Source organism: Lissotriton helveticus, chromosome 5_1 (assembly GCF_964261635.1).
Source record: "Lissotriton helveticus chromosome 5_1, aLisHel1.1, whole genome shotgun sequence".
NCBI lineage: Eukaryota > Metazoa > Chordata > Amphibia > Caudata > Salamandridae > Lissotriton > Lissotriton helveticus.
In genome coordinates, this window is record NC_136065.1 from 1,251,395,073 (window position 1) to 1,251,407,166 (window position 12,094).

The window sequence follows — 12,094 nt, forward strand, 5'->3', positions numbered from 1 at the left end:
TCAATTAGTGTTGAGTTTTTCATTGAGTTCATAAACATCTGACAGTTTTTCAAGTCTTGATGAAATAGTGTCACTCTTGGCTGATGAGGCTACAAATTCAGTACTTCCACTGAGGCTAATGTTTCCTCATCGATTGTTAGTGTGGTGGGCACACAGGGCATTACAGCGTGATTCGATTTGTTGCTATTTATTATATTGTTGGATTTAGGTGTAGAGTTGACAAAATCGGCAAGAGGTTAATAATTTGTGGAAAATACAGCACTTCCTTTTGCCATCTTAGTGGGGTTTTCAATACCCAGGAACTATTCCATCTTGAATTGGTATTGTTAGCTTCTCCATTTCTCGCTATCATGCTCATGGCCATGATGGAACCTTATTTGGCCTACCTCTATAGACTTCTCCTCAAAGAGTATAGTGGTATTGAGATAGTTACCAGCGGGACCACTTGAAGAAAAAGGCCACTACGACTGAACAGAGGTTAAGTGAGCCATACCTACTACTGCCATTTACCAGTGCTTCATTGAATTTCTTCACTTAGAAATTCAGAGTACTGCGTAGAACTCACATCACTTCAACATCCGCCTTGAGCCTTCTCAATGCTTTGTTCTAATTAAATAGTCAGACTCCTCGGGTCTGCACCAGTTCTAAGTCAGCTGCCAGGTGCCACTTAAGGCTAAATGCCAGCCCCAAACCCCAGGGAGGGGCAACCACTGCAGCTAGGATGATCCAGAGGCAGGGCCCAGATTGAGTCCAGAGTCGACGCTGAGTCTGAGGGTGATGCCACAACCAACACTACAGACCCAGCCCTTAGAGCAAATCATTATCCCGAAGTTATGGATCTGACTTGTTGACTTCCCTTTCCTAAATTGTTTAAACATTCCAGAGGCTGTTTCCATTGGAGACCTGCTGTGGATATGGGTATGGCCTCGCACAAGATGTTTTCCCACTTGCCCAAGAACTAACTGGTCACCATCAGAACCGTAATGCTTTACTCTCTCCAAGCGGTACAAAAGGGGGTGGTGATGGATGGAGCATCTGAAACTATCAAACACTCACACCCAGTCAAAAGATCTGGGTTTGATCCATCACCGTTCTTTAGCCCACTCTGCCACCCCAGTTCAGACATGGCTATATGCAAATCAGTCTGACCCTGTGCCTCATGGGAACAGTCCAGCCCGAACTGCCAAGCCATGCCTTCCCTGGACCGGAAACAAGCTTCCGAGGACCGGTTTCTGGCATTACAGCCGTCTTCAGCCCGGTTTGCTTGAATCCAGTGGCAAAGTGAGCAAGGGACTCACGTCTGAGCATACCCTGCCACACTTATGGCGGGCAAAAGCGGTACAAAAGGGGGTGCACTTATGGCGGCCAAAAGCGGTACAAAAGGGGGTGGACTTATGGCAGCCAAAAGCGGTACAAAAGGGGGTGATTATGAATCCGAAACCGGTCCCAGGATGCTTGTTTCCGGTCCAGGGAAGACATGGCTTGGCAGTTCGGGCTGCACTGTTCCCATGAGGCACAGGGTCAGACTGATTTGGATATAGCCATGTCTGAACTGGGGTGGCTGAGTGAACTAAAGAATGGTGATGGATTAAACGCAGATCAGTTGACTGGGGGTGAGTGTTTGATTTGTTCAAACGCTCCGTCCATCATCCCCTTTTGTATCGCTTTGTTCGCCCTAAGTGTGGCAGGGTATGCTCAGACGTGAGTTCCTTGTTCACTTGGCCACTGGATTCAAGATAGCCTGGCTGATGAGGATTATGAATCCGAAACCGGTCCCAGGATGCTTGTTTCCGGTCCAGGGAAGACATGGCTTGGCAGTTCGGGCTGCACTGTTCCCATGAGGCACAGGGTCAGACTGATTTGCATATAGCCATGTCTGAACTGGGGTGGCTGAGTGAACTAAACAATGGTGATGGATTAAACCCAGATCAGTTGACTGGGGGTGAGTGTTTGATTTGTTGAAACGCTCCGTCCATCATCCCCTTTTGTATCGCTTTGTTCGCCCTAAGTGTGGCAGGGTATGCTCAGACGTGAGTCCCTTGTTCACTTGGCCACTGGATTCAAGATAGCCTGGCTGATGAGGATTATGAATCCGAAACCGGTCCCAGGATACTTGTTTCCGGTCCAGGGAAGACATGGCTTGGCAGTTCGGGCTGCACTGTTCCCATGAGGCACAGGGTCAGACTGATTTGCATATAGCCATGTCTGAACTGGGGTGGCTGAGTGAACTAAAGAATGGTGATGGATTAAACCCAGATCAGTTGACTGGGGGTGAGTGTTTGATTTGTTCAAACGCTCCGTCCATCATCCCCTTTTGTATCGCTTTGTTCGCCCTAAGTGTGGCAGGGTATGCTCAGACGTGAGTCCCTTGTTCACTTGGCCACTGGATTCAAGATTGCCTGGCTGATGAGGATTATGAATCCGAAACTTGTCCCAGGATGCTTGTATCCGGTCCAGGGAAGACATGGCTTGGTAGTTCGGGCTGCACTGTTCCCATGAGGCACAGGGTCAGACTGATTTGCATGTAGCCATGTCTGAACTGGGGTGGCTGAGTGAACTAAAGAATGGTGATGGATTAAACCCAGATCAGTTGACTGGGGGTGAGTGTTTGATTTGTTCAAACGCTCCGTCCATCATCCCCTTTTGTGTCGCTTTACTCTCTCCAAGAGCATGGCCTGTGTCTTGCAGGGTCCTCTCTTGGAGTGAGCCCATTCAAAGACATCCTTCCTTCCAACAAGGAAAAGAGAACTCTCCACAGGGCTCCCACCGGGTTCTCTGGGATCGTTTGCATTACCGTACTGGATTTTGCAAGGGCACATGCCTCCAACACTCCAGGTTCAGGGATATGAACCCTACTACTTCTTGATAAGCCGAGGGCAACGCAGGCCATTGTCCATCCCTTCTAAAGGGCGCTAACCTATCTCTTAGAACCGTGATAATAGGTTTTGGGAGTGGTGTTCCCTAAAAGGGAGTAACCGCACCTTCACATATATAGTGCACAGAAAGTTGTCATGGAACTATAATTTGATATAATAGATATGATATAATTGGAGTGCTACAGAGACGACCGTCACTCACTACCTGAAGTGACTAATGCTAATCCAAAGGATTGGCAGACACAAACATACAAATAGAGGGGTCGAGTGAGCACAATCCTACATATAGTGTAAAGCAAGTGACTTGCTAATCACAATAGTTGCATGTCATCAAGATAACAGAAAGTATAAGTCATAACATTGATGAATCTTCTTTCTTAAACAGGATATAGAAGTCCGTATATGTTTGCAACTCCTTTTATTCAGGAAACATCAAAGGAAACAGCCAAAACATAAAAACAGGAACAGCCAACACGTGTTTCCTCGGTACAATGTCCGTACCACGACTTTCTCAAGGCTAAATGGATGAGTAAGCCACAGTGACAAAAGAGACTTGTAATGACAATCAAAAGCGGGACTTTCCAGCCCACCTAGAGCCAGTCTAGATGCACCACCACAGAGGAAAGGCACCCTGTGGGGGCCAGAAGCACCCAGGATACGGTCCAACAGAGGGTTCCACACTCCAAGGCATCTGACCTTCCCACCGTATTGAATCATCCGGGGGGACTGCACAGACACAACCTGTTTACCTCAGTCAGTTAACATGTATAATCTGAGGTCACAGACTGAAGCTGAAGCGTGGGGCAGATGGACTAATTCCCTGGGCTACATAAGGAAGAGGACCCTCTTTCCTACTGGGGTCACAACAGTACACCTTTTTCAGATTGGAGAACAGTGCCCTTGGTGGAGAGAATGGAAACCCCCACCACCAGCAGGCAGACAGGGGACCTTTGCAGCCCTAGCTGCTGAAGTGGGCTCCTGAGGCAGTGCATGCGGACAGTTGTGGGACAACACAGACATCCATATGCAGCATGCAGCCAGGCACCACCCGGTTTTTTAGGCTTGGGGCGGTCCAGGCACCCACCTGCGCCCACCAAGGTGGGGAAGTCCAGGCGCTTGTAGCCTACCTCTCCTGAGAGAAATGGAGGGCCTGTGATGGGTGATAAGGCATATGACCTTGGAAGAATGAAGGGAGCAGAGGCCCCTGTGACAGCCCCAGTTGCACCCTGGGAAAGCCCCAGGGCAATTGATGTTCAAACGACCCTCAGACAAGGGAAGCCACAGGAGCAACCCTGTGTTTGATGTGTCAATGAGCAATGTGTTCTGCAATTCACATTCATTCGCAGAAAAAGCTGTATTCTCAAAGTGTGAGCTAAGTGCTATACAAGCAAGAGTCACAGGCAACTTTCACAATGTTCACCCACCTGCAGGTGCAAGAGAGGTGGGAAAAAGTCAGTGCTGACATTTGGGCAAGCGAGAGGCTCCCATGGCATCGGAGGTTGGTAGCTCCACCACGGGCCCGCCGGGACACATGATTCTTAAAACCTCAGGCCAGTCACACAGAACTAGGCTATCAGGTACCCGGCCAAGATGTGCAGGTGCCCCACCTGCACATCAGCCATCTGACACCCACTGGGGCAGTGGGAGCTAGGTCTTGAGCACAGCACATCTAGAGTCCCCAGTTTAGGATGAAGCCCCAGCTCATGTGGGTTTGCTGAGATTCCCCATGTTCAAGTGGGAGGTACCAAGCGGAGAAAAGCCAGGTTCCCCTACACAGTAAAAGTGACTTACTTGCTTCTGGTACATGTGTGGATGTCTAAGGGGCCAGGGATCACTTCTAACACCGATTTAAGCAGTTCACACTGGCTTTGAGGGGCATGACATCTCCACCGAGAGGATTCAGGGTACTCCCAAGGCCATAGCTCCTTTTCATCCAGGCTTCACTGCCACCCAAGACAGAACACTCCCTAGTTGTTCAGAATGTGTGTTGGCTGGAATTGTCCAATAGAGGGCCCAGGTGGCATGGCCTTCAGGGGGTCCCAGCATGGAGAGGCACTGAAATTCAGTTACATCCCAAGTGACTGCTGGGTTAGCATGGGTTCCATCTCTGGAGGGCTCTCTCTCTTATTGTGCTCCTACCAGAAAGCCTGGGGGACATCAAATGCCCCAGTCACATGTCGGTTGGGTCTTCCCATGTGGAGGAGCCCTCTCCCGCTATGGTTCTCCCGCAAGCGCTCACTGGTGCGGGCCTCTCTGCCAGCCAGTATGCACAAGGCCAGGGCTGAGCCTTGAGTTCTGTCAGCCCGAGGTTCCAGGATCACACCATCAGTTGCTTGGACCACATCGCCATTAATGATCCTTCCACTAGTTCACCTACGGAAACCGTGTTGTGACTCTTACTTCCTCTAGATAGTTTGATCATTTTCTCAGCACTCTGCCAGGGCCTTTACAGACCGCAGGGGGCCAATCCGAGGACCTCGTTAAATCATCCAATCTGTTGTAGTGATGGGTGGTGTGTAGAGAGGGCAGAGACTCAACTTGAGCTTATGAACCCCACTTGCTAGAAATTCCTCATTCAAGGGAAATTATTGCAGTCCCCAATCCCTATCATCAATGGAGTTCATCAGGCTTACCGCACCTGTCAGCAAAGGGTATACAATGCTGATTTGTTCAGTGTAGCACGCATGCAGCCCCAGACATCTAAGGGCATCTCAGACTGGTTATTGCTCAATCTCATGTGACTCAACACCACATGTTCTTCTAAGAATTTGAACATTGATTGCTGGGTATCACATAACTAGTTTGCATGAAGGAGTCTCGGTTCTTCTCAGATTTAACCAGACAAATTGCTCTACCAACTAAGAATGGCCATGGACCACCACCCACAGAATCGAGAAAGAACTATCAATCAGTCAATCCTTTCTGTGTCCGGGCCAGGTGAGGTTTCCTGTGTTGTGTTAAGCTGCAGGCTCTAATACTGGAGGTGCCCTTTTGTCAATTTCTTTAAGTTTCAGCTTTGCAACCATACTCCCCCCCCCCCCGTCCCCAAAGACATTGGTTTCCCGGAAGTTCCTCAGCAGGTCATGGGAATAATGCTGCTCAATCGCTTGTCGGCATCAGTTGTGGTTGGAACTACAATGGTATGTGATCATCATCGAACCTCTGACTTTTATCCTTTTTTAATAAAAAAATTTGTGGCAAATGCTTTCTCTTTGGTTCTTGCTGTACCAGTCCAAGAATTTCACCTCTAGCAGCACAATACGAATGACTCCCGCCGACCCTCCTAAACCAACAAAATAGAACTGGAGTCCTATTCCATTATTCCTAGCTGAAGTATTCAGGTGACTAGCCTGCTTTGAAGACTCTCATTTTTTCAAAGTAAATGTTTCAGATTCCCAGGTCATGAGGATCAAGAGGGCACCAAGAGGCAGGGGATGGGACAGGTACTAGCTTGCCTCGTGACAGACCACCAGCTCAATCCCAAGATCCAGCCAGGAGTTCAGACGTCACCTTCCTTCCCTTTCAGTGACCTTGATATCAATCAGGGGTTGGCACAACTCTGTAAAACAATTACTTAAAATATGTTCCTTCATCATCAGATTATAAAATTAATTCTAATCATTGAGTTTGCTGCCTTTAGTGCCTTATTGGAAGAATCCATAAAATCCACCCCTGACTGATGTGCCTACTTCTGGCTGTTCGTGAACTTCAGGTGTTTCATCTCAGAAGTCAAAACAAACTTAGTGATAAGGGCTTTCTTTATGGGGGCATTTATAATCTGGTCCTCTACTTCAAGGGCCAATCAGGTATATCCCCCTGCAATGGGCATATGCTTCCGCAAACCACCTACGCAGTCCTCGTCTGGGACTCCAAGCATACGCAGGGCCATCTCATATGCTGCAAATAACTTATCTATTTTTTTTAAACAAAACGTGATTGTGTTTTCAAACAATACAAAAATCAGCCATCTGGGTTGATTGTCATGACAGTATGTAGTTCTACATGTGCAATGCATCGATTGTCGTACATTTACAGTGAAAATATGAGTGTTAAATGACACTTTTACCCTACTGTCGCACAGAATATCCATACATGCAGAGCCTCTGGCATTCCATAGTGTGTAAGAAGTAGGTCTGTCTAAGTCTCCCCATCCTCTAGCTCATCCACTGACAATAGGGAACAATTCAGGTTGTCTAATTCAGGCTCTCTGACACAATCCACTAGGTAATCCCACGCCCTGGCCTTATCCATCGACCCGCATCCTCTTCTTGCCTCCTGGAATAATACTGCATTTTTGCATCCCACCCATTGGATGGTGTCCTCCCTCAATTTAATCAATCTAGGGTCCCTAGGTGTCTTCCAATGCATGGCAATCTCCCGCTTTGCAAGGACCAGGGCTAGTTCACAAACCTAGTAGTGATTTTATGTTTATTGGGACGTGGGATTCCCTCTAGGAAGCAGGCCCAGTGAGTATGTGGGATTGACCTTTGAGTATCAGACCCAGCACAGCATAACCCCGGCGGAGAGATTATTGGCGGAACAGCCACGTTTTGAGCTCTTTTCTAAAGGATAGTAAGTTCTCACTCTTTCTTAATGACAGTGGAAGGGCATTCCAGGCCTGGGGCGCCAGATATTTAAAAGATCGACCTCCGGTCCGAGCATGCCTAATTGCCGGGACCGTGGTCAGTGACAATGATGCAGAGGGTAAGGCTCTAGATGGATGGTGAAAACCAATTCTCTTCCTTAGGTAAAATGCACCGGTCCCATGAAGTGCCTTAAACGCAATGGTAAGAGCCTTAAACTCAATGCGTTTCTGAATTGGCAACCAGTGGAGAGACTTCAGCAAACCCGCAGCATGGGAACTACGGCTGAGGCCAAAAATTGCCCGTGACGCCGAGTTCTGCACTACCTGTAAACGCGATAGAAGATACTCAGGAAGACCAAGGTAGAGCCAATAGCATAGTCAAGCCTTGATCCCACCAAGGCTTGTACCGTGGTCTTCCTGTGGGCAATGGAAAGAAAAGGGAGGAATTTCCTTAGCATTTTTAGTATCCCAAAGCACTGTCCAACCAGGCCCAGAATCTGTGGTTTAAGAGTAAGACAGTTGTCCATCTTAACCCCAAGATTCTTAGCCGCCAAGGTGTCGGCGGAAGGTGGAAACATACCCGTCGGCCACCAAGACTTCCAACCGGGGTCCGGAGGACAGCCAAAGAAAAGAACCTCGGATTTGTCTGAGTTACATTTTAGCTGGTTAAGTTGAAACCAGGCAAAAACCGCACCCAGACAGCTCTTAATGTGATCCCCATCAAAGTCCATATTCTTTCCGCAGGAGAAGAGAAGCTGGGTGTCATCAGCGTACGAGACAATCTGGGCGCCAAATGACTCGACCAGTGTTGCCAAAGGGGACATATAAATGTTGAAAAGAGTGGGGCTTAAAATCGACCCTTGGGGGACTCCCACCTCCAGAGGCGGCACTGCGGCCGAGTACGGAGGGGCCCAGACAGTCTGTTGTCAGTTGGAAATAAAAGACTCAAACCATCTGAACACCGTTCCCCCGACACCAATCTCCAAGTGTCTTGCCAGGAGTAGGTCATGCGGAACGGTGTCAAACGCCGCAGAAAGGTCTAATAACACCAGCAGTGCTTTCCCTCCAATGTCCAGGACCTCCTTGATAGCCTCTGACACCTCCAGCAGTGCCGATTCAGTACTCATATTCGCCCGGAAGCCGGACTGAGTATGATGCAGGACACCATGTGACTCTACAAAGTCAGAGAGAACGGCCTGCACATGCTTTTCCGCAACCTTAGCCAGGACCGGGAGCAGAGAGATAGGCCGATAATTGGCGTGGATGCTAGGGTCCAGAGACGGCTTTTTTAAAAGAGGGAGAACCAACGTCTGTTTCCATACTGGCGGCACTACCCCTGTCTCCAAGGAGCGATTTAAAATCGGGTTAATCATAGGGTTGATGACATATGCCATTTTAGCTAAAAGCTTAGCGGGACAGGGGTCCAGCGGGGAGCCAGATCTCATTTTAGATAAAAATTCTAAAGAACCTTGCTGCCCAATGGGAGGAAAATTCAACAGACTAGGCTGTCCCGCGGCAGACACAGAGGAGAGGGGTCCTGAATTAGACACTCCCACTATCACTGCAGGTGAAAAAGTTGCCTGAATGCTTTTGATCTTATTAGCAAAAAAACTTGCCAGTTGGGTAACCCAAGGTTCCGAAAATGAGCACTTAGGAGTAATGGAGGCCGGCGATGTAAATTCCTTTACAATCACGAAGATTTCTTTGCTGGTGTTTGTGGCCTCCTCAATCCTCATTGCAAAGTAGGCTTTCTTTTCCAAGTAGATTTCCTTGTGATAGGCCTTGATGCAACGCCTGTAGGCCTCCTTTCAGTGGTTCCAGATAGTTTAATCGCCAAGCTCTTTCGGCCTTCTTACAAAGCCTACGTCTGATATTGAGCGCTGGCGTAAACCACGGTGCCGAAGCGCAAGTAGAGATCTTAAGAGCAAGCTCAGGTGGTGCCAATTCCCTCAAGCAACGCGTGAGCCACGTTTGGAAGAGAGCAAGATCCTCCTCTATGTCGCCTGACGGTAGAGCTGGTTTTATACGGTATACTGGATATCAAAGGTCACCAGCATATGGTCAGACCACAGCACTGGTTGAGAGGGGGCAACTGCAATAGGAGTAGTAGAAAAGATTTGGTCCAACGTATGCCCCTTGTTGTGGGTGGGGGATGCCAAATAAGGCGACAAGCCCAAAGGTTTAGTGGTGTCTAAAAGCTTGATGGTATCAGCAGCATCCGCTACATCAAAGTGGATGTTACAATCGCCTAAGAGTACGCAGTGTTTATACTGCACACTCATTGCCGAAATCACTGAGTAGAGCACCTTGTGAAAGGACCCTATAGGACCCGGGGGCCTGTAGACCAACAGTCCCGCACAGGATTGGGCAGGTGAAAGTGTCAACAGTCCCGCACAGGATTGGGCAGGTCAAAGTGTCAGGCAGAATCCCAACGCTTCTGCTCCATGAATGTCTTCCGTTGGTACCATGGAACATTCAAAGCGTCTGTCTATCACCAGGATGTATGACGTTACAACGCATACTTTTACAACGCCTACCTTTACATCGCAAGTTTTACAACGCATACCATTACAACGCATAGTGCTTTTGGGCGCTGGATAGTGAATAGTTTAATATACTATTCCAACTCCAGTCCCCGTGGATAGTAGGGAAGGTGTTGGATAGTACATTAAACCTATTCCCTATCCTTGAGCGCCCCCAGCGCAATGCGTTGTAAATGTTTGCGTTGTAAAATTTGCGTCGTAAAGGCACTGCGTGGTAAAAGTTGCGTTGTAAAGGATGTTTACCCTATCACCAGTGCCATTCCACCGCCTTTGCCCAAGCCCCGATCTTTCCTCAACATAAAATAGTTAGGAGGCAGGTCGTTGGCGATATCCGGACCAGACGCTTCGCCAAGCCAAGTTTCTGTCAGGAAGAGGCAAGCAGGTTTGGATTCTGATAATAAATTAAACAAACCCTGAGCATGTTTGCTCACCGACCGAGTGTTCAAAAGGGCACATCTGAAAGTGCGTACCGAAGGTCCCAGCCCATGCATCGGATCACCGAAATGTCCTGGCTCCTTGGGGGCCCTCTTCAACAAAACTTTGTTCAATGACCACCCACATCCGGCACAGTGAAAATTGCCCTTGAAGCACCGGCCCTGAACTGTACATCCTCTATTGATTTTACGTCTTAAGCTCAGGAGATGCGCTGATGAGTACCTGCAAATTTCTCCCTGGGGCTGCGTCAGGAAGTCGCCAGACCGCCCGCCCCCGTCCGCCACCGAGGCACTGACGGGCGCAGACGGGCTTTCCTTAGGCGCTCCTTCGGCGCGGGTTAGGCGCATCCGCTGCTCGCGTCCGCTGCGCGGAGCCATCCGCGTCTAAATTTATAGTCCCGCCCGTGAAGCAGCAAGTCTAGTCCGCCGACTAGCAAGCCTGCCTCACCCAAGATGGCAATGTTCTCTTCCCATTGCTCATTTAGTTCCACCAGGGGCGTAATAATAACAGATCACAAGGCCTGATACAGACAATTCACTGCTCTGAGATGGCCAGTCATGGTGCACAGAACTTGAAAACACTTGTGAGGAGGGGGTTCAGCTCTGCTGGCTCTCCAGTGGTCATGCACGGTCGCTACTACTTTCCGCTATAGTAGGAATTGGCCTCCGGCAAAACACTTATCTACGTTATCCCCTACCAAAGAGCTAAGCACCAAATCCTTTGGGATGTGGACTATTTCACCTCTCTTAGGCACTTCATTGTCGCTGCCAACATCATCACTGGGTGCCACCATCATCACTGGCTTGGAAGACATCTTGTGCTTCAGATCCAGCTCTCTGTGGCTTCCCTTATAGGACAGCAGCATTTTCTTTTCTTCCAGAGGCAACTTTTTTTCCCTCCAGGGCAGCTGCTGCCTTGTTTTCCTCAAAGGATAGGGTAGCCAGTTGCAGCTCCATCCCTGCCTGCCTGTTCTACAGTACTGATTGGGTCAAGCTGCGAGAGGACATACTGCTTCCTGTTCTCGACAGTGCAGATGACCTAGCCCATACTCCTCTGGAGCCTCTTCAATGTCAATTTTGTTTCCTTCCTGCCCCTCCTCTTCTTCTTCCTCTCCCTCTCCCACTTGGTCCTGCAGGGTGGACTGCAGCATGCGTACTTCCTCCCATGCTCTAAGGGAAGTCTAGTGGTAGTCTTTCTTGGCTGCTTTACCAGCTTTAGTCCCCTTTCATTGCACATGCACCTCTTATCTGCCATGATGAGGCTGTGTATGCTGCTCTCTATGCTGGCATCGTTATGGACAGTGATAGATCTCTTGAAATTATTCTTACCCTTTTAAGTAACAAATGTCCTGAATGCTGATGTAATCTACTTGTGTGCTCTTAGATTAAAAATACGTTTTTTCGGACCTCAGGATCCTAATTTTCTGTATTATTTTACAGGTTGGCAGAGAAGGTGAGGCGATCCATGGGGGAGAAATCAGTGCCATTCCTTGGAGGAAGAGGCTGTCACCTCCAATCACATCTTTCGTTTCCAGTTCCGATTTAATTTCCACAAGCTGAGCTGCATGCACTATAAATCGCTTGACAATGGGAAATACCTACTCGGTGGACAAATCAAAACATTTTCATTGTAGTGGACATGGCCAGCCAGCTGTG

At 48.7% G+C, this 12,094-nt stretch overlaps 1 protein-coding gene and 1 pseudogene across 1 annotated transcript in view; both read right to left on the minus strand.

The window, feature by feature from the left end:
- LOC144752615 (uncharacterized) overlaps nt 1-12,094 on the minus strand; it is a 230,719-nt gene that overhangs the window by 66,678 nt on the left and 151,947 nt on the right. The gene's annotated exons all lie outside the window — the stretch shown is intronic.
- LOC144757171 (18S ribosomal RNA) lies at nt 5,227-6,440 on the minus strand (annotated as a pseudogene).